Source organism: Odontesthes bonariensis, chromosome 5, assembly GCF_027942865.1.
Source record: "Odontesthes bonariensis isolate fOdoBon6 chromosome 5, fOdoBon6.hap1, whole genome shotgun sequence".
NCBI classification, from domain to species: Eukaryota; Metazoa; Chordata; class Actinopteri; order Atheriniformes; family Atherinopsidae; genus Odontesthes; species Odontesthes bonariensis.
The window spans coordinates 5,357,525-5,380,328 of record NC_134510.1 but is presented as its reverse complement, the minus strand read 5'-3'; the positions used below and the strand labels follow the sequence as shown (position 1 = coordinate 5,380,328).

Here is a 22,804-nt window from a genome sequence, read left to right as displayed (position 1 = left end):
GATGACGCAAGAGGAAATGACGCTCTCAACAACAGACTTGTAGAAGATCTGCAACATCTTGTTGCAAACCTTGAAGGACCTTAGCTTCCTCAAGAAGTACAGTCTGCTCTGTCCTTTCTTGTAGATTGCTTCTGTAGTAAATTCTGAGAGAGGTCGTCTTCAAAAACCGGTGTAAAAAATGAGTGATGAAGAAAGCTGCTGAAACGGACGTAGTCGAACAAAAGAAATCTTTATTTCTGTCATCAGGTCCGTCTCAGTTACAGAAAATGCATTTCCCGGGAGAGCCTGTGGTCAAATCGAAAAACTCTCAGCCTGGGGAGAGAAAGTCCCTTACTTTTAAAGAAGATTCAAGGCCACTGGACCAGGCGTAAAGCCAAAAGATATGGTCTGACTGTAAGGTCCCATATCAAATCTACCTTATTTGGGTAAAACTATTTAAGAGTTTGTTTTTCAGTGTATCTCAGTGTCTTGCACGGAGACGCGCGGACGCGTCTTGAAATTAACCAGCTGTGGACTCATTAAACTCTGGTTCGTCCATTTTGTCTGTGGACTCAATGAACTCAGTTCAGATTTCCTCATGTGCCTTTAGGCCCCATTTTGCCTGTGGGTCCATACACCTCACTTCACTGTTGTGTCTCCAGTCCAGTCTGTTGTCCACATGAACACCAAGGTATTTATATTCCTCAACCACCTCCACTTCTTCTCCCATGATGGAAACAGGGTTTGATCTGACCTTGTTTCTCCTGAAATCTACAATCATCTCCTTTGTTTTGTTAACATTCAAGATGAGATGATTGTTCCCACACCATGCCACAAAGCGGTCCACCAGCTCTCTGTACTCAGCTTCTTGTCCATCTCTGATACACCCGACAACTGCAGAGTCATCTGAATATTTCTGTAGATGACAGGAGTCTGACTTGTACTGGAAGTCTGAAGTGTACAGAGTGAAAAGGAATGGTGAGAGTACAGTCCCCTGTGGTGCTCCTGTGCTGCTGATCACCTGGTTAGACACACAATTCTTCAGTCTGACAAACTGTGGTCTGTTTGTCAGGTAGTCATTAATCCAGGTGATTGTTGAGGCCTCCACCTGAGTCTTCTGGAGTTTCAGACTAAGCAGATCAGGCTGGATTGTGTTAAATGCACTGGAGAAATCAAAGAACATGATCCTCACAGTGCTGCCTGCTTTATCCAGATGACAGTGGGTTTGTTGAAGCAGGTGTATGATAGCGTCTTCAACTCCAACTCCATGGCGATAAGCAAACTGCAGGGGGTCCTGATATGTGCTGGTTTGCTTACACAGGTGGGTCAACAGGAGTCTCTCCAGGACCTTCATGATGTGGGATGTCAGTGCAACAGGTCTGTAGTCATTGATATCTGAAGGGTGAGTTTTCTTTGGTACCGGAACCAGACAGGATGTCTTCCACAACAGTGGTACCTTCTCTTGGGTCAAGCTAAGGTTGAAAAGGTGTTGCAGAATCCCACAGAGCTGCTCTGCACAGGCCTTCAGGACTCGGGGGCTGACACCATCTGGACCTGCAGCCTTGTTCCGGTTCAGTCTTTCCAACTGCCTCTTCACCTGACTTCTAGAAACAGAAAAGTGGGAGGGGGAGGCAAAGGGGACAGCAGCATCTCCTGATTGGGTTGATGACAAACTAGTGGAAGCAGAAGAATCCATGACTGAGGTGGAGGTGGAGATGTTATAGGAAAGCTGTGGGTCAGAGGAGAGTGGGATGTCTCTTTGGCTGGGAACAGGAGGGGAGGATGGTGAGCTTGTTCCTGAACTGAACCTGTTGAAGAATGTGTTCAGCTCATTTGCTCTGTCCAGACTTCCATCCATCCGATCCTCCCTCTGCTTGAGGCCTGTGATCTTCTTCATTCCTGACCACACATCTCTGATATTGTTCCTCTGCAGTTTACTCTCAAGCTTCTTTCTATACACCTCCTTGCTCTCTCTGATCTTGACTTTGAGCTGCTTCTGTATACTCCTCAGTAACTCCCTGTCTCGCTCCCTAAAGGCTCTTTTTTTCCTGTTCAATAGTTCCTTTAGCTCACTGGTGATCCAGGGTTTGTTATTAGGGAAGCATCTCACTGTTCTGGTGGGGATGGTGTTGTCCACACAGAAGTTTATATAGTCAGTCACACACTCAGTCATGGCATTAATGTCCTCTCCATGTGGCTTACAAAGAGAAATCCAATCGGTTGCATCAAAACAACCCTGTAAGGCTTCTTCAGCTTCCTCTGACCACTTTCTAACAGTCCTTTTTGTGACAGGTAGTCTCTGGACAAGGGGTTTATATGCTGAACAGAGAAAAACAAGGTTGTGATCTGATTTTCCCAGGGGAGGTCTTGATTTGGAAATGTATGAATCCTTGACATTTGTGTAAAACAAATCCAATGTCTTGTTTTCTCTGGTAGAGCAGCTGACAAACTGTTGAAAAGTTGGCAGTGTAGCAGAGAGTGAGTGAGTAAGTTGGGCCTGCAAGGAATTTTTGTTAGGTTTTTGTGCTGTATAGGCAAGGCAATTTTATTTGTATAGCCCATTTTTACAAACAGTTTGTCTCAAACTGCATGCTTTGATTCTGTGCTTTTTGTCTTGTAGAGCACTGTGTGTCTTCAGTTTTGAAAGGAGCTGATGGTTTACTTGCTTTGATTTATCCTTGTTCAATAAAGGAACATCATGGTACTCTCTACTGTGTATTTATATTTATATGGTGATGTACTTTATGTGTAGTCTGTGGGAAACTAAATTATCTAATGATTGCAAGTTCATCTAAAATCATCAGTTATCTAAAATGATTGCAATTAATGATCACAAATGTTTCAATAATGATAGTGGGTATAGTTAAATGTTTAACAATATGTTCTAGGCAGTGGAATAAATATTGGTTTCCATATGTGGCGACCGCTGACTGAGATAAGGAATGAGATTAAATAGATCCTGGAATTTAGCCTGGTCTGGAGCAGGCTAGCTTCACAGAATAAATCTCCATGGTAACTTAGGTCTGAACATATCCCACTTCCCTCTATCCCACTTTTGTGCAACTGGATCACGGATAAGTTGAGCCAGGATAGCCAACATATCCCGGCTAAATCCCTTATCTTAGTTTTGTGCAACGGGCCCCGGATAACGTTTTTCGCTTATGCATCGTTTCGGTATTGTTTGGTTTGTATTTCTCCCTGTCCACGGCGTGTCAAATTTTATCTCTTTCTCTTTCTTAAGTTGTTACAAAGTGTGACAAACGCCATTTTGAGTTGAAGAATAGGGTGTGTTTCAATTGTTATGTCTTGTTCATAAGATTACAGATTAGGAGGAGTTAATAAGAGCCTGGGAGGTAGGCTTAGAGGTGTGTTCATATTTTATTGGTTAGAATTTACGTATTTCATTGGAGGTAGGTTTAGAGGTGTGTTCAGATTTCATTGGTCAAAATTTTCATATGTCATTGGTCAGAATTTACGTAGTTGTGACGTGCATTGTATCATCTGGATTGGTGGAGAGACACTGGCCCTCATTTATCAAGCCGTCGTAGAAAGCATCGTTGATATGAGCGGAGAACTCGTCGTACGCAGAGGCTCAAGTGAGATTTACAGAACATGCGTACCACACCAATCCCATCGTAAGACCGAGCGGCTGTTGATAAATCCGGCGGCTGAAATCCATCGTAATGATCCTAACCACGCCTTCTACAAAAGGCCGCACCTCTAGAATTTGCGACATGGATAGACGAAAGGCGGCAAAGAAACACTGTCAACGCTGTTGACAGCTGGGACGGCTGTCAACAGTGTTGGCGATGTAAATCGCAGACCGGACGAGTTATGTATTTTCCTCTACTGTGATGGTCAATAAAATGTGAAAAAACAGATTAAATGAAATCTAAAATTGAACGATGTTTTACTTTTTCTCCAATAAGATCAGGAAGAAGTGGTCCGATATGAAATTTGCCACCAAAGAAGGTCGCAGAGCTCTCCGACGCAGCATGTCACAAACGGGGGGGGGGAGCTCCGATCCAGGTTTGGATTTGAGTGCCTTGGAGGAGAGGGTGGCTGGCCTGATCGGAGCTACGTCTTTTTTCCTTGAATAACAGAATGCTTACCAAAAGTCAGAATCGCTGAATAAGTTCCTCTCTCCTTCTGAGCGCTCTTGGCTGTGCAGGCTGGTGGTAGGGATCTCTGGGTACGGGGTCCTCTTGGATGTACATCTGGAAATGGCACTCCGCATGCAATAATAATATTGCATACCTTTTCGGGCGTATATAGAAGGGTTCCCCCCGCAGCCGAGAGACAGATCCACCTGCCCTATAGGAGCCCTGTACACCTCTCCACAGTGGCAAGCGTACTATGCGCAGTGTTAAAGCGCCTCTCCTGTACGGCTCATAAGCCACTCATCATTTTCCCGAAAGAAAACACTCTCTCGTGCCTGATGCGCGCGTTCAGGTCCTCTAACAAAGCCAGATCTGCCATCGTTTCGCCATTACCGCGCCGCTAGAATCACCTCTTAAATAGGCGGTTGAATAATGAGCCATCACTCTTCCAATTACGGAGTTGTACTTGTTTAATTTTTTTATTTATTTAATTTGCGTTTATGTTTATAATTATGTTGAAGTCAAATAAAACATGGGCCTTCTTTGAAGTGATAAGTCTGTCATTTTAACCTAGGGATTTGTTGCGACTCATGAGGCACGCACTAGTGACGCTGCTGTTTATGTATGCTATTGCAGTCACCGCAAGTCAAAATGGAAAAGTGCGTAGGCTACACGGCTTCAGACCTGTCGTGGCGATTTCATCTTTCCTGCGCTCACGATGGATTTGATAAATGCCAACCTTTGCGCAGAAAAGAACATACACACGACCTACGCATGTTTTTCGTCTTACGCAAGTTTGATAAATGAGGGCCATTGTGTATGGATCTGATCGGAAGCATCTGGGTAGAGCAAAAGTTGGGGCAACGCCTTTAGCCTGAGTCACTTTAAACAGAGTAAGCATTAACTGAGTTTTCAATTAGCAATAAATTAACATTGTTTAGCATTAGTAATACAGCTAGTATTGATTAGCAATAAGTAGCATTGATTAGCAATAACTAGCATTGATTAGCATAATTAGCAGTGATTAGCATTGGTTAACAAGAAAGCTAGTATTGATTAGCAATAAGTAGCATTGGTTAGCATTGGTTAGCATTTCGTTAGCAATAATTAGCATTGATCAGAAATACAAATGAAGGCTAGCCGCAAATTCAACATGGCAGACTCACCAGGTGTTGGCAATCCCTCATCAACCTCCAGGTGTTGGCAATCGCCCATCAACCATCCAGATCCACATATAAGGCGCTCCTGCATGGGGCATGGGGTTCATCGGCAAGCTGCATGCATTAGCTCTCGCTTGTTGGTCAACCCCACAGGAGTATCATGTCTGACTCGGATTCTGATGCCGCTCAGAGGCCTCCGAGCCGTCATTCTGGCATTTCCAAACCTGCTTTACCCGCTCTCTTTCATCGGAGCGCCCGGCTCGCTCCTCTCTCTGCTGCCGGCTCTTCAGCATCTGTTCTCCGGTCCAAGAGCATCCGCCCAGCCGATGGCCTCGGCTCCGATCAGCTCGCTTCTTTGGCAGAGCTTCTCCAAACCGGCGATTCATCCACTCCTTCCCCACCCACAGCTGGTAAGGTCCAAGAAGCGATCCCCGCCTCCGGCTAAGAAGCCGAGGCCGTCCCCGCCCTGCGGTTCCTCCGCTCCAGCTGCGGGGCCCACCTCAGCCGCGAGCCGCTCGGATTATTCCGCCCCGGTTGGTTCTCCGCTGGCTTCGACTTCTGCCCTCCCCCCCCTCCTCGCTTCCCGATCTGTCTTCAGCTCTGCCTTCCCTGGACGCCCAGCAGCTCACGGCAGCTCTCATCTCCTCCATGGATATATTGCAACAATCCATCGCAGCTCTCTCCACACACCTCCTGCCCGCCGCAGCAGCTAGCCACACAGCCCCCCCTCCGACTTCTTCGGAGCAGCCGAATCAACAGGCTTCTCAACTTCTCCAGGGTGCGTTTTCCCTCGCCGAAGCTCGCCCCGGGTCATCACAGGGTAAGATGCAGGACCAGGGGCGTCTGTAGCTTGAGCAAACATTCGGGGCTGTAGCCCAGACATGAAAATAATTTTTAACGGGGGTCAGGGGGTTTTTCCCCCGGGATTTTTTTTAAAAAAAAGGGGGTGTTAAAATGAAAATTTAACACAGTTCATGACCAGCTGCTTAACATGTTGAATGCCGAGCTGTGAATGTTGGCATTCATGTTTTGATAAAATGCCGAGATCCATATATCCAAATGCTGACATTGTGTCTTTGTTAGCCTAATGCACAAGAGAGAGCGAGCGATTCTGTTGTCAAGAACCTGGGAGCTAATGTGCCCTGTTAGCACTTAAGCACTTCGTGGATACTACTGAAACGTGAAGATTGTGATGACGTGACAAATTTGTTTTGTTTAGATCAACCACTCTCAGAGATCGCATGAAACACCGATGACGGTGTGTTAGCTCTGTGTTTTGGTAACCCAGCTTGACCGTCGGAGCCCAGTCCACTGACAGTAGCTAACAACGCGCTGGGGCAGCCTTCAAAACAAAGCCCAAACGTAGCCCATATTACATTACTGTTGATTGGCATTTAGCAACATAATACTTTACTGCACTACTACAAAACTGTTAGATTTCCCACATACCTTTGAAAAGTGGTCACCGCAGACACGAGCATTTGCAGATTCAGCTCCTCCAGTCTGTAAACGTAGGTTAACTATCCACTTTTTGCGGCGTTGTTCTGTGAGTTTTTTTCCATTTCTCACCTCTATGGGCGATTACCTTCGGTACCCGATAGTAACCCTTTCCCTTTTCTCGGTTAGACCGATTGCTACATCCAAAAACGGCACAAAACTGAGGTATTTTGGGCAAAAAGTGGCAGACAAAACACAGTGTTTTCAATGGGCTCCAGCTCAGGCTGCCCACCACCTGGGTAGAAAAATACGGAAGTGACGTCAAGTGAAACCCTCCTATTAAAGGCACAATGTGCGATTTTTATGTCATTTTGAAGTGTATTGCATACAAAAAACACCTATACATACCATAAGAGTGTGCAGAAATAATCCTACTGGCATGTCCTAACCAAAGTTTATACGCAGCATAGCTGAGTTTTACTGCAGAATTAGCAGGCTAACTGATAGCGCCGGACCGGCAGTTTTTCTGGCCAGGAGGTGGCGATATAGAGTAAAATCAACCTCCGTTCAACCCCAGGCAGGAGAAGAAATCGCTGGTCTGGCGCTGGCGCTGCCCCCGCCCCCGCCGCCCCCACCCCACTCACTCCTCCACCTGCTCTCAGCCTCCACTTGTCTCTCTGCCCCCTTTCCCCTGAAAAAATTCCTGATGTCCATCTTAGGCTATTACTTTCAATGTCACCCTCAGACAAAATGGCAAACCAATGTAGAATAAACCCCTTCTGCATGATGGGAAACCTTTATTTGTTATTTTCGCGACAAAATGAATCAACACATGTCCATATTTGGGCATGTCAGAATCCTGCGGTCTGAGCTGGTTACAAAGTTGCATGATGACAGCAGCGCCGCGGTAGTCTATCACCGCTCAAAGTGTGGTCCCGTGACGGAGCTCTCCTTCTTTTTCTTCTTCTTCGTTCTTCTTCTTCTTCTTATTATACATATTTTTCTTTGTCAGTCCAGAGAGATTCGGGGCTGAAGCCCGGAGATTCGGGGCTGAAGCCCCGAATGACCAGGTCTCTCGACGCGCATGTGCAGGACTCTGTCTCCGTTGTTTTAACATGCCTCACCTGGTCTCCCTGTTTGCTTCCTCATGCTAGGCCGTCGGCCACAGTAGCGCCCTCTGTCCCTCCATTCCGTTAAGCCGGCCCCCTCCGCTCCCCCAGCTGATCACCGTACAGGTAACAGCCCGGCTAGCTCAGTCGGTAGAGCATGAGACTGGTAATCTCAGGGTCGTGGGTTCGAGCCCTATGTTGGGCGTAGCAGTATAATCAACAGATGTTTGCACTTAAGTCAAAGTTCAGCTCTGTTGCCACCATCACAGCATCCTCAGTGGTGCCTCTTTGAATGATCACAAAAAATGATGTCTTGCTAACAAGGACCATTTATTTCTTAGTCTAACGAAATGATGTTGCAGCCAAGAACTGACCAAACTGTTGGTTAAGGCGTTGTTAACACATGATCAGCATGTAAAGATGTTGGTGACACCATGTTTCATAAGTGTTGCAGCTCAACTATGATAGAATATTAACTTGTTAATATTGACTAAATCAGACCAGGAAGAGAAAAGATGACCGGAATATCGATAACGATGGAACTGACTATGATGTTGACTGTGTGAAAACAGTCGTGTGCGTATTAAGTGAGAAATGCAGGCGTATTTTTCTCTTGCTGTCTGGAAGGCAGAACTTTAAAATTGGAGGAAATGTTCTTATTACCTCAAACGGTCTTCACATTGCATTTCCCACAAGGGAAGTCAGGGCTGTGCTGTGACACAATACGTTTGGTATGCGGATATGTTGCAGACCATATAAAGAGTCCTTCAGCGTGGCGACATGTACACAGCTACACCACTGCATTCAAATGTATAGAGGAGCTCCTCGAACAGCTAGCTGCGATTGTGAGTGCAGCCTTGAGATGAAATGGCTGTCACTGGGGCTGCTGTTGGCATTGTTAGGATTATGGCTGCAGCACATTTGTTTTAGTGTTCATGACATGCAACAGCTCGATGCAAAGCGACGGCTGCTGCAATGCAGCATTAAAGCTGCCGTGTTCTGGAGCAGCATAAACTGTTACAGCTGGACATAACCACAGCAGTAGCCATCACAGCGAGTGACTGCGCTCACATACCTGCCCTGCTCTGCTGTACCCTGCTCTGCTCTGCTTTGGTCTCCAGTGCTCTGCTCTGCTCTGCCCTGCTCTGCTCTCCCCTGCTATGCTCTGCTCTGCTGTACCCTGCTGTGCTCTCCCGTGCTTTGCCGTGCTTTGCTGTACCCTGCTATGCTCTGCTCTGCTGAGCCCTGCTCTGCTGTACCATGCTGTGCCCGGTTCTGCGCTGTGTGCCCAGCTCTGCAGTGCCCTGCTGTACCCTGCGGTGCCCTGCTGTGCTCCGCAGTGCCCTGCTGTAGCCGGCCCTGCTCTGTTCTCCCGTGCCCTGCTCTGCTGTGCCCGGTTCTGCGCTGTGTGCCCTGCCCTGCCCTGCTCTGCTCTGCAGTGCCCTGCTCTGCAGTGCCCTGCCCTGCTCTGCTCCTTGGCACTGCCTCACGCCCTGCTGCTGCCCCGTTAGACAGGGCTTTAATCTTTACTGCTGGCAGCTGCTCGAATGTTGTGACGCTTCTGCCTCTTGCACAAGGCCACACTGATCTGCGGGACATTTGCAGAGTATCGTGCCGCATGATAGATTTTGTTATTAGTTGTTTTTAAACCGACGCCACCGTATTCTCAATCAGCCGCTCCCAAGGCAGTGTGACAGCAGTCATCTCTCATTGTGTCTGGGCGCACCTCACACAGCTACTTTCGTCCCGGATCAATGAAATATTGTTTTTAAAAGATTTTAGCCACTCGGAGCTGTTAATACTTGAATAAGTAAATGGGTGCTTTCGTGTAGCAGCTGATCTGCTGGCTCTACTTTGTCTTTCAGCGGCTCGTGTTTTGCATCCATGTCAATGGTTGCAGGGTTGCTAAACCTTTGCTTTGAATTTTCCCCTTTTGTAAAGGACGAAAACACGTTTTACATTTAATAGTTTATTTAGGCTCTCCTGCATAGCTTGACCAGCGACGTTTCAAGCTCCCTTATATTCGATCCCTCCTAGCTGGCTTTAACTTCCATGCAAAACTCTATCATCTGGGCTCATGCCCAAGTCTGTTCTCTAACCATGCCATTAAGCCCCTCCTGAAGGGCATGGCTAAGCACTCTCCTCCCCAGCTCGATGGCAGAAAATCCATCACTTTTCTTAAGAGCCTTCTTTTAACCCAGAGGTCGTCCCCCTTTTCTTCGTACCTTAAAGCACTTCTGTCAAGCGTTTTCTCTTGGCCTTCTACGGACTCCTTAGGGTAGGCAAGTTCACATCTCAGGGCGTCTTCAACCCGTCAGTAGATCTGATGCCCGACGACTTGGTTTTGTTCCCGATCACTTTGACCTCCACCTCAAACATTCCAAGGGCAAAGGCCCTGCCGACATCTCCATAGCCTGTCTCGGCGGCCCGTTTTGTCACTTCCTAGCCATGATTTAATTTGCTGACAAACGCCATAAGCTCCGCCCCTTCATGGGCCCCTCGTTTCTCACTCCCGACGGCTCCCCCATGACTGCAGCATGGTTCATCAGATTCCTTAGGAAATCCCTGGCTCTAGCTGGCCTTTCCCCTCTCCAATACTCCGGACATTAGTTTCGGATTGGGGCAGCTACCTCCGCAGCCGTCCAGGGTGTTCCTGAGGCATCTCTCCAACAGCTCGGTCGCTGGTCTTCGGCAGCCTACTCCTCCTACATCCAGACCTTCAATCCATGCTCGCTGCTCAGCGCTCGCTCAGCTTATAGGTAAGCTCTCGCAACTACTGGTGGTGGAGTCTTTCAGCTCTAATTGTCGCTTCTCTCTCTCTCTCTGGCAGCACTATCTCTTTGGCAGAAAAAGGGGGCTTTCGATCTCTATGGCAAATCAAGTGAGCTCACTCTCCCCGTTCTCTCACTTCCCCTGCAGCCCAGGCGGGCTCACTGTTCCTGCCGCAGCCCAGGCGGGCTCACTGTTCCTGCCGCAGCCCAGGAGGGCTCACTCTCTCTTTCTCTCTGTCCGCAGGCAGCCCAGGCGGGCTCACTCTCCCTTTCTCTCTCTCTCTCTCTCCAGGCAGCCCAGGCGGGCTTAATCTACTGCAGCCAGGCGGACTCACTCTCCCTTTCTCTCTGTCCGCAGGCAGCCCAGGCGGGCTCACTCTCCCTTTCTCTCTCTCTCTCTCTCTCTCTCCAGGCAGCCCAGGCGGGCTTAATCTACTGCAGCCAGGCGGACTCACTCTCCCTTTCTCTCTCTCTCCGCAGGGAGCCCAGGTGGGCTCACTCTCCCTTTCTCTCTCTCTCTCCGCAGGGAGCCCAGGTGGGCTCACTCTCCCTTTCTCTCTCTCTCTCCACAGGCAGCCCAGATGGGTTCTATCCACGGCAGCCAGGTGGGCTCACTCCCCCGTTCTCTCTCTCCTCAGGCAGCCCAGGCGGGCTCAATCTGCTGCAGCCCAGGTGGGCTCACTCTCACGTTCTCTCTCTCCGCAGGCAGCCCAGGCGGGCTCAATCCACGCCAGCCAGGCGGGCTCACTCTTACGTTCTCTCTCTCCGCAGGCAGCCCAGGCGGGCTCAATCCACGGCAGCACAGGCGGGCTCACTCTTACGTTCTCTCTATCCGCAGGCAGCCCAGGCGGGCTCAATCTCCCGTTCTCTCTCTCCTCAGGCAGCCCAGGCGGGCTCACTCTCCCTTTCTCTCTCTCCTCAGGCATCCCAGGCGGGCTCAGTCTGCCGCATCCCAGGCGGGCTCAGTCTGCCGCATCCCAGGCGGGCTCAGAATACCGCAGCTCAGGCGGGCTCAATCTACCGCAGCCAGGCGGGCTCACTCTCTCGTTCTTTCTCTCCTCAGGCAGCCCAGGCAGGCTCAGTCTACCGCAGCCTAGGCGGGCCCACTCTCTCGTTCTTTCTCTCCTCAGGCAGGCTCAGTCTACCGCAGCCTAGGCGGGCTCACTCTCACGTTCTCTCTCTCCGCAGGCAGCCCAGGCGGGCTCAATCCACGGCAGCCAGGCGGGCTCACTCTTACGTTCTCTCTCTCCGCAGGCAGCCCAGGCGGGCTCAATCCACGGCAGCCAGGCGGGCTCACTCTTACGTTCTCTCTCTCCTCAGGCAGCCCAGGCGGGCTCAATCCACGGCAGCCAGGCGGGCTCACTCTTACGTTCTCTCTCTCCGCAGGCAGCCCAGGCGGGCTCAATCCACGGCAGCCCAGGCGGGCTCACTCTCCCTTTCTCTCTATCCGCAGGCAGCCCAGGCGGGCTCACTCTTACGTTCTCTCTCTCCTCAGGCAGCCCAGGCGTGCTCACTCTCCCTTTCTCTCTATCCGCAGGCAGCCCAGGCGGGCTCAGTCTGCCGCAGCCCAGGCGGGCTCACTCTCTCGTTCTCTCTCTCCTCAGGCAGCTCAGGCGGGCTCAGAATACCGCAGCTCAGGCGGGCTCAATCTACCGCAGCCAGGCGGGATCACTCTCCCGTTCTCTCTCTCCTCAGGCAGCCCAGGCGGGCTCTCTTCTTTTTTGGAGGGTGGGCAACCCTTCTCACAGGCTCCTTCCTCACCTTGCAGCCAGTCCCTCACCAGCTCGGCCCCGGCTCAGTTTTTGGGGGGAAGATATTCAGCATCTATCTCCCTATGCCGGACTTGCAAGCTCACAGCGGTTCAGCTTGCATGTCCTCCGCCGGGGCCCGAGCGCCAAAGAAATATTGACAATAAACCTTGCAATTGTCTCCTATCTCTCCGTGTGAGTCTCTCCAGGTTGAAATGAAGGCTAGCCGCAAATTCAACATGGCAGACTCACCAGGTGTTGGCAATCGCTCATCAACCATCCAGATCCACATATAAGGCGCTCCTGCATGGGGCTTTACCGGTTCATCGGCAAGCTGCATCCCACCACCTCCCCATCTCCACCCGATGTCTCGAGATCTCCTTCCTTTGTATGACTCCGCCACCAGGTTCGGGTCCCAAGGGGGGAAGATATTCAGCATCTATCTCCCTATGCCGGACTTGCAAGCTCACAGCGGTTCAGCTTGCATGTCCTCCGCCGGGGCCCGAGCGCCAAAGAAATATTGACAATAAACCTTGCAATTGTCTCCTATCTCTCTCTGTGTGAGTCTCTCCAGGTTGAATTAGCATTGATTAGCAATAGTACCAATATTGGTTTAATTTATTAGCAACAGCTAGGAAGCTAACATCAATTGGCATTGGTTAGCAAACATTAGCATTAGCAATAAGCTAATAGTAACCTAACTCCAAACTAGAAATCAAAATAGCAACAAGCTAAATTAGCCTAACATTGGTTTAATTTTGAAACCAACCTAGCAGTGGCAGTTGGTCAATAGAGGGCGCTAGAGCGCCGCCCCTCCCGTGAATCAACCATAACAAATATGAAATTAATTATACATTTGTACATTGCGTTTTTACTCGTGCAGTGGTGTGATAGACTCTGCTGTAGGCTACATGCCACTGCCAGCAACCATTAATGCTTTCGACTTTAAGCTAGGCTTGCTATTTGCTATTGGATTATAAAGCCCTCCTCCAGGTCAAGGGCGCCGGTAACACTGGAGTCTATGAGAGCTAGCAAACTTTTTTACCGCGAACAAGCAGAGGCAGCTTTTCATTGGCGCATGAAAAATTGATTCTAGTTCGCATCTCTTGCGCCCAGACCAATGGCAGAATTTTCCATATTTTTAATCTTAACGTGATTGGACAATTCATCGAATCAAGCAAGCATCCGAGGAAGCGCCGGGCTCTCGGGGAAGAAGACCACAGACCGTAGGATTGCTGCAGAGGTGAGTCTCTGTTGTAGAAATTAGTTGTTGTCCATTTTTCAGTGCAGTCAAGTCAGCTTTATTTATGTAGCACATTTAAAAAAATCAGAATTGATCCAGTCTTCTATATTAGTCCTCAAAACATTAGACACACCTACCTTTTAATGTGGTCTTTGTTTTTCCTAAATATTTGTACATTTTGCAATAGAATAGGACATTCAGAACCATCATCCCTCCCTACTATTATGTTGTGGTTATGGTATAACATGTGGTCTATTCTAATTACAGTAGCCTATATTTCTTTATCTATTCTGTCCCAAAACTCTTTATTTAAGGTCAACAATATCCAAAGTATCTCTCTAATTGTATTAATACTTGAACAATGGTCTAGTTTAGGTGGTTTTTAGAATTTGTGTGTTGTGTTCTGATTGTGAGGTGCTATTTGACCCGTCACGCGCAACTGCGCCCCCCCCAACAAATTGAATCACCAGCCGCCACTGCAACCTAGAGCATAAGCTTTCAAAGCCAACATAGGCTAACATTAACATTAGCATCGACAATATCCAAGCCAACAATTGGCATAATTAGCAGCATCTAAGCTAAATTTAGCCAAGCATTAAATTAGCATTGTTTAGAGTTAGTTTAATTTGAATTGACTTTCAAGAGTTGTTAAAAAAATAAATAAAATAAGTAAGTAAATAAAAAAAGTCAAAAGAAGGGAACTAACTAGGTGAAACAATGGATGTAACACCAACAATAACCATCAGCGCCAAGCATCCAGAACATTCCAACGATATTAAAAAGATATCTCAAAAATGGGAAAAACGAACAAAAAATAAGTTCTCACCCTGGCCAAAATGTGGCACTTTCAATGTAGCTGCCTGTAAGATTATGGAACAAAGAATTAAAGTTTACAAACCAAAGGACAAAAGCAAAAAGAGACAGGAAAAGAGAGAGCTTGAATTAAAAGTTTTACATTTCTTTGAAAATGCAGAGCTATATCCAACACTGCCAGGAGCAGTAAACATACAAGGAGATTCTGAAATGAAAAATCACAAAATATCTCATGAACGTCCAGAACCACAAATAGCTACATCAAGCAGTCATGGAGCTCCTGAGCCAGACGCCGTCTGTAATTCAGATCAGGCAAGGGGACAGCTCCCACAATATCAAAAATCACCAGAACTGGCACCACCAGTTCAAAAGGCATCTGGAAGAACATAAGAGTCCAACAGCGTCAGCACCAAGTTTGATAGGAATGACGCAGGGACAGTATGTGCCGTGGCAGATGCTCGACCTTGCGGGGCTGGTTGCTCGATTGCCTGATGTTCACATAGGTGCAAGCAAATGGATAAGAGCTTTTGAACAAGAAACTGTGGATAAACTGTTGACTGTGGGACACATTAAGGCAGTGTGGGCACTGTGTTTTGGAACTTCTACCATGGAGAGCATTTTGAGACACAGTGAGGATGACTGGATGTTAAGCCACCGAGCTGATGGAACTGATTTTAATGCATACCGAGCTGCACTCTGGAGAGCGTTACGAACTGAGTTTCCTGTAGGAGTGGACCGAGAAGCATTAAAGGGGGAGCCACTGTCAGAAACAGAGAGTCCAGCTGTGTACATTGCGCAACAATGGAAGAAATGGACACAGAGGCAGAGGAAGAAATTGAAAAGAGCCCAGCTTGGGTGACATTGTTCAGAGTTTCCATCAAAGAGGCTCTACCTGCCCCAGTTCAGGGGAGGCTGGAGGATGTGGTGGGTTAGAATTCAATGTCACATAGGCAATTCCGGGACCACGTGGTGCATGCAGTAGACAAATACAGAAAATAACTAAAACGGGAGGAGCAGGAGAAGGATATTCAAAGGGAACTTGCACGGTTGCAGTTAGAATAACTGCAAGTGAAGCGAGAAGTACAAAATGAGGCCATGACAGCGGGGGCCGCTGAACAGCCATCACACACACAACGTTCACAGGGGCAAGTCCATCGTCGACCCTGTCGAAGGTTAAGAAGAGGTGCACCTGGAGGACGAAGGTCCTTGGGAACATGTTGGGCCTGTGGCGAGAAGGGACACTTTGTTTACAGCTGTCCGAGAGCACCGAGAAACCCGAATGTTCGGCAGGACAGTGGCCAGTCCCTGCGGGGCGGAGCAAGTGGCCCGGCAGGTCCATGGCGTTCCTCTGGCAGAGGAATCCCAGTATTTGTTTGCATACACCAGACGTACTCAAGGGTTTAAAAACCGCCCTCAGGTGTGTCACTATTACTAAACAAAACAAAGTTTCTAAATTTAAATTTAAATATGTCACTATTACTATTACTATTACAAAACAAAACAAAGTTTCTAAATTTAAATTTAAACGTGTCACTATTACTTAGTTTCTAAATGTAAATGTAAATGTGTCACTATTACAAAATTTCTAAAATTTAAACAAAACAAAGTTTCTAAATTTAAATTTTAGCATTGTTAGCCTAAATTAGAGTATCTATTCATCCCATAGGGAATTACTGATATCTCTCCATCCCACTTGGAGGGAGTAAGTAAAGCGCCATGTCCAAAATAAATAAATAACTAAATGAATATATAATTAAAATTAAATATAAAAACAATTATGATCTTTTTGGGGAAGATTATGCAATAAAATGTGCTTCCTCTGAAAGGAATCATGAAAAAATCCAAAGATCAAAGGTTGAAAGCACCACTGGAGAGGACAAATGAGGCTAAGTTAGCCTTTGAAAGTTTGAAACAAGATTTGCAAATGAGAAGCCATGTTTCTTATATGGCTCCAATAGACACCATAAGATTTTAGAACTAATAAATCAGAGAAGGTATGTTGTGACTCAGACAGGATGTTTGCAGGTTATGCATCTTTTGACACATCCAGATGTGAGAATACAGAAGTGTACTACATCGGATCCTGCAGATGTCATTCCACGTGAGCTTGAAGGAGAACCACATGAGCGTGTAGCAGAAGCTGTGAGATACATTAAACTGAGACCTGACTTAGAAGCAACTCCACTTGTGCAGGCTGACGTCACTTATGTTGGGGATGGATCATGTTTTGAGATCATTTGGGTAATCATGCAGGTTTTGCAGTTGTGAAACAGGAAGGTGAAAACTTTGTGACGGTGAAAGCTGAGAAGTGTGAACTGCCATGTTCGGCACAGTTGGCTGAACTGAAGGCATTAACGGAAGCATGCCGACTGGCGAAAGGTAAGGTTGCAAATGTGTACACAGATTCTGCATATGCTCATGGTATTCGCTATTTGTTTGGAGCAGTTTGGAAGCAGAGAGGGTTCAGGAGGGCAGACGGAAGTCCAGTGCGACATGAGGTCCAAATAAAGGCGCTGATTGCAGCCATGATTCTCCCCTCGAAACTGGCAGGGATGAAGTGTCAAATAATCGTAAAGGTAACGAAATGGTCAGTAAAGGTAATAACGCGGCTGATGAAGCAGCACAAATAGCATCAAGGTGCCAGCTTGCTGTTTTGACACCGATGGTGTCACTGGAGCCAGATGTCACGCCGCAACAAGGATATTGGTCATACATATTGGATAGACAGTCGTAAAGTTTTTGGTAAGAGAAGTGATTCCTCGGTTTGTCATTCCATCAGAGATTAGCTCAAATAATGGTTCAGTGTTTGTTTAGAAAGTTGCAAAAGGAGTTCTGCAGCAGCTGCGAATCAAGCAGTGCTGTGGGGCCGTTTATCATCCGCCAAATCAGGGGTGATCGAGAGAATTAATATAGAGATATTTGAGTGTGTTAGACCCATCCTGAACATCCTTTGTCCTGTATAATGTGTTCTGTGAAGGATTTTGTATTGTATGAGCTGCAAATTAGGATTTCGAGTCATTCTGAAGGTGTTCAAACATATTTGTGACCAGAAGTTATGGTTAGAATTAGAACTGAGGGATAGATCTGCCTCCCATTTTGAGGATGGTAAAGAAATTGTATCATCCATCTTAGACGGTAATTTATATATTTTTGATAGCAGTTTTGGTGTGCAGAAGCTTAAAAATTATGCTACCCTAATGGGGAGTTGTAAGTCTGGTTGTTGGAGGATATATTTCTTAGTTATTATAGATTTAAGTTGTTGGTATTCTAGAAATTTATTGCTTCCTAACCCATGTTGTGACATGAGCGCATCGAATGAGATAAAATTTCAATTTTGGACAACATGTTCCAGATGTTTTATTCCATAGAGTAAAGTTTAACATTTTTTTGTTTTGCAGGATGTCAGGATTGTTCCAGATGGGTGTAAGTTTACATGGGAGAAGTGAGGACTTTGTAATTTTAAGAAATTCCCACCAGGCTGTCAGAGAGGTGCTGATGTTAATGCTTTTGAAGCATTTGTGATGTTTTACATTTGGACTAATAAGTGGCAGGTCAGAGATTTCCATATTATCACATAAAGCTTGTTCTATAGTTATCCATGGTTCATCTAGTGGGCTAGATTTAAACCATTTTGATATATATTGTAACCTATTGGCTAAGAAATAGTGCTGAAAATTAGGTAAATCTAATCCACCACTGTCCTTGGTCTTCTGTAGAGTTTTTAAACTGATACGTGGTGGTTTGTTTTTCCACAAAAATTTGGAGATGCATGAATCTAGTGACTTTAAACCAAGTAGCGGATGGTTTTATGGGGATCACTGAAAACAAATAGTTAACTTTTGGTAATACCATCATTTTAATGGTAGCGACTCTCCCCATAAGTGATATGGGGAATGACTGAGATCATCCTCTACTCTCTTTAAGAGTTGAACATAATTTAGCTTTGTTAGCTCTGACAGCCTGGAGGAAATGTTTATGCCTAAGTATCTAATATTTCCTGATTGTAAAGTGATAGCAGGTATATTCTTGAAACTACAGTTGATGGGTAGAACGGTGGTCTTAGACCAGTTGATAGAGTAGTCAGAAAGTGCTGAGAATTTATTTATGAGTGTGATCGTGTGAGTGAGAGATGTCTCTGAGTTCTGAAGGAAAAGTAATACATCATCAGCATAAAGACTTATTTTATGTTCAATATTTTTGGGATGGATGCCTTTATTATTTCCATCTTGTCTGATAGCAGCTGCTAAAGGTTCGATGAAGATGGCAAAAAGTGAGGGTGAAAGTGGGCAACCCTGTCTGGTACCTCTCTGCAGACTGAAGCTTGGAGAAATTTGATCATTTGTCCTGACACATGCATTTGGGGAGCTATATAGTATCCTTATCCAGTTAATGAAGTACGACCCAAACCCTAATTTGTTTAATGCTGCAAATAAAAATTTCCAGTTAACTTTATCAAATGCTTTTTCAGCATCTAGAGAGACAATTGTGGTTTACAAGTTGTTGATGGTAGAATAATCTATGAGATTAATTAGTCTGCGTGTGTTAGTGGATGAGTGTCTACCCTTTGTAAAACCTGTCTGGTCAGGATGTATTATAAGGGGAGTTATTTTTTCTATTCTTTTGGCGAGAGCTTTGCAGATTATTTTGAGGTCTACATTTATTAGTGATATTGGGCGGTAGCTGGATGGAAGTACAGGGTCTTTTCCTGGTTTCTGTAGAAGGATAATGTTAGCAGAGTTCATGTTAGGGGATAATCTGCCATTCTCCTTGACTTGTAAAACCATTTTGTGAAATGTAGGTTCCAAAACAGTCCAAAATTCTTTGTAGAACTGAGCTGGAAAACCATCTGGTCCTGGGGCTTTGTTACTAGGCATATGTTGAAGGGCTTCATGGAGTTCTCCTGTTGAGAGAGGTGAATCCAGAGCCGTAATTTTGGGAGGTTGATGTTACTAAGAAACTGATCTATGTTTCTGTCTGGTGGATCATTTTGTGATGAATATAAGGCTTTATAGAAGTCCCTAAAAGCATTGTTGATTACATCAGGGTCATGGGTAATATTTCCTTCCGAATCCCTAACCGAAGAGATTGTTGTTTTCTCTTTGTTTATCTTTAATTGATTTGCTAGGAACCTTCCAGATTTATTGCCATGCTCAAAATTCTCCAAGCGAAGTCTTTGTATCAGGAACTGTTTGTTTATCAATAATTTCATTTAGTTCAAGTTTAGCTTTCCTTAATTCATTCAGTATGTGTTCCTCTTTGGAGGCACTGTAGACAACTTCTAATGATTTAATCCTGAGTTCTAAATCTGATATTCTTGACCTTTCCCTCTTTTTCTTATTGGATGAAAAAGAGATTATTTTGCCTCTCATAACTGCTTTTCCCGCTTCCCAGAGAACACAAGCTGACATTCCTGGCAGGTCATTATTTTCCAGATATATAGATCATTCCCTTTTGAAATAATCAATAAAATCAGGGTCTTTAAGTAATGATGTATTAAATCTCCAATTTTCTAACTGGTGGTGTACTGTTATTCTTCAGTGTGATAGAAACTGGAGCGTGATCACTGATGGTGATGGGGTGGATTTTGGTGTCTGAAATATTACTCATCAGAGAACTGCTAACTAAGAAATAATCTATTCTTGAATATGAGTGGTGTACTGCTGAGAAGAAGATGTACTCTCTGAGAGTGGGGTGGTGGGAGCGCCAAGCATCACAAAGATCAAAATCATTCATATATGGTTTAACTACATTTGTGGACTGCCAGTTCCGCTGACTTCCTGTAGTACTGCACCTGTCCACTCCTGAGTCAGATACCATGTTAAAGTCCCCTCCTATGATGAGTGTGTTATCTGAGTGATCAGAGAGTGAAGTGAAAAAGGAGTGAAAAAATGAGGGGTCATCAACATTTGGGCCATATATATTAGCAATGCATAAACTCATATTTTGGATCAATAAGTCAACAATTATAAATCTGCCTTCTGGATCAATAACTGTGTTGTTTACCGTGAAATTTACTCTTCTACTTATCAAAATGGCTACACCTCTTTGTCTGGAGTTGTAACAGGCTGAGTACACATGAGGAAACTGTGCTGTGGTGAGAACATCAGCTGCAGTCTTTGATAAATGAATCTCCTGTAGTAAGATGATGTCTGCCTGTAGGTCTTTCAATCTATTGGAGATTTTTAGTCTCTTCTCCCTGGACCCAGCTCCATGCACATTCCATGAAATAAACCTTAGCGTGGACATGCTCAGATTAACGTAGTGAGTCCTGGGGGGTATTCCTAGAAAGTAGCTAAAGAAAGCCAGGCTATAGCCGGAAAGCGTCGCTTGAACTAGCGCCATCTCCCATTTAAGCCTCAAGTCGTTCCTTGAAGATATTTTAGCTGTATCTCGGTGAGGCTAATCCAAGCGAGGCTTACATAGCCTAGCTTAGTGCGAGTGCACGAGGAACGTAAGAAGCCCTGACGAGTGGATGGTGGAAAAACGGAGATCTCTGTGAAAAGGAGAGCGAGACAAGAGCTGTTATTTTTTCGTCAGCTGAACAAATAATGCTTATGGAGCTGTATGAGGATTTTAAAAGTGTCATCACCAGAAATGGTAATACAGCTGCTATCAATAAAGCGAAGAAACGGCATGGCAAACAACTGCAGACAGACTAAATGCGTAAGTTATGAAAGTTTCATACCATTGACATTCATTTTACTGTCCTCATGTATTTATACTCTCCTCTTTGTGTTATAATGTGTTTACATAAAGCATGCTGAATTGTCTCTGTATGAGATGTACAGCACAAATATACAGGCCCTGCTCACTTTATTAATAACCCAATAATCGACATGCATCATCATACTGTAGTGACTATATTATCCTGTGTGTGTGACCCACATATTATTTTTTCACTGTTACATCTCAACAGGAGCAATCTTAACAGCCAAAAGCGTACCTGGCAGCAAGTGAAGGTAAAGTACAGGAAAATATTTCAGAGTGGTAAGTAGCCTTTGAAGAAATGTGTTTGTCCAATAAAGAGAGCAGCAAACTAGATATGGAAGAAACTGAAAATAAAAAAGATCAAGCTAGAGATTATGAAACTGGAGAGGGATGTTAGTATAAATTCAGATAAAGGAGAATTTCGTGTCGTGAACTGTATTTAATTCTGTTTTCTCTCCACAGCTTGAGAAACATGTAATAATAATTAAACAATTCAACACAACTTGAACTCAAACTTGTCATTATTGTACGGTTCATGCAACGTGTTAGAAATGTGTTTTTTCCATTTATATTCACAGTGGGGTGCCATGACCTAAACGTGTGGAAAGTTATAAATCATCTCTGTCCATTTAGCGAGCATTAAAGAGAAACAACTAAAATCATTTAAATGAATTTAAAAACAAGCAACAGTCAAGATAAGTTCAAAGATATCGTGCAGATTTCATGCATAGACACATGAGAACAGAAATGTTTTTAACCTGGATTTAAAAATGTCTCCATTTGGTGAAAGTTTAATCTCCACTGGCAGTTTGTTCCATTTGTTTGCAGCATAACAGCTAAATGCTGCTTCTCCATGTTTAGTCTGGACTCTGGACTGGACCAGCTGACCTGAGTCCTTGGATCTAAGAGCTCTGCTGGGTTTATATTCTCTGAACATATCACAGATGTATTTTGGTCCTAAACCGTTCTGGAATTTGTAAACCATCAGCAGGCTTTTAAAATCTATTCTGTGACTGACTGGAAGCCAGAGTAAAGATTTTAAAACTGGTGTGATGTGTTCAGATCTCTTAGTCCGGGTTAAAACTCCAGCAGCAGCGTTCTGGATGAGCTGCAGATGTTTAATGCTCCTTTTGGGGGACTCAACGAAGAAAAGACTTGAGCCTGAAAAGTTGTCCACAAGACAAAATGTATAAAATATGAAGTATACTATTAATTTAAGATGGCTCTGTCAGAATTCAGCCATGGTGCCTGAGAAGTTTAAGCAATGAACCTGTATTTAATTTGGCCAAAGGTCATTTCTATCCGTGCCCTTGTTTTAGCATGTGCATGTGCATGCCCTTGTTCCTGGATCAGGATATGGCGTGAGGAGGTACGGCCAGCATGCATATCCTCTGTCCCCAAGCAGGACACCATTGAACTCTCCTGCAGAATAAGAGAAATGTTGGATGGATATACATGTGTTAAGACTTGGCAATTTGATGCAATATGTGCCTTATATGGCTATCTATAATAAAGTATGACGAGCACTTTAAATTCCTTAAGATGACCTCTACACCTGACCTCTCATTACATTACCAAAATTCTGCCTATGCTATACCTTACTTCAAAAGTACACTCCTTCAGGTAAGTAAAATTCTTGCGCCTTGTGCAAACCTCTGTGCCAGTGAGGATGCTCGGAAGATCCTAGAATCATGAACTGATCCCGGCCATTTAGCCTCAATGTTGGAAATGAAATG

General features: G+C 45.3%; 1 non-coding gene across 1 annotated transcript; it reads left to right on the top strand.

Moving 5' to 3' along the window:
• Positions 1-7,917: 7,917 nt before the first annotated feature.
• On the top strand, positions 7,918-7,990 carry trnat-ggu (transfer RNA threonine (anticodon GGU)). Its single transcript has one exon. It is a non-coding gene; the product is annotated as a tRNA-Thr (tRNA).
• Positions 7,991-22,804: the final 14,814 nt, after the last annotated feature.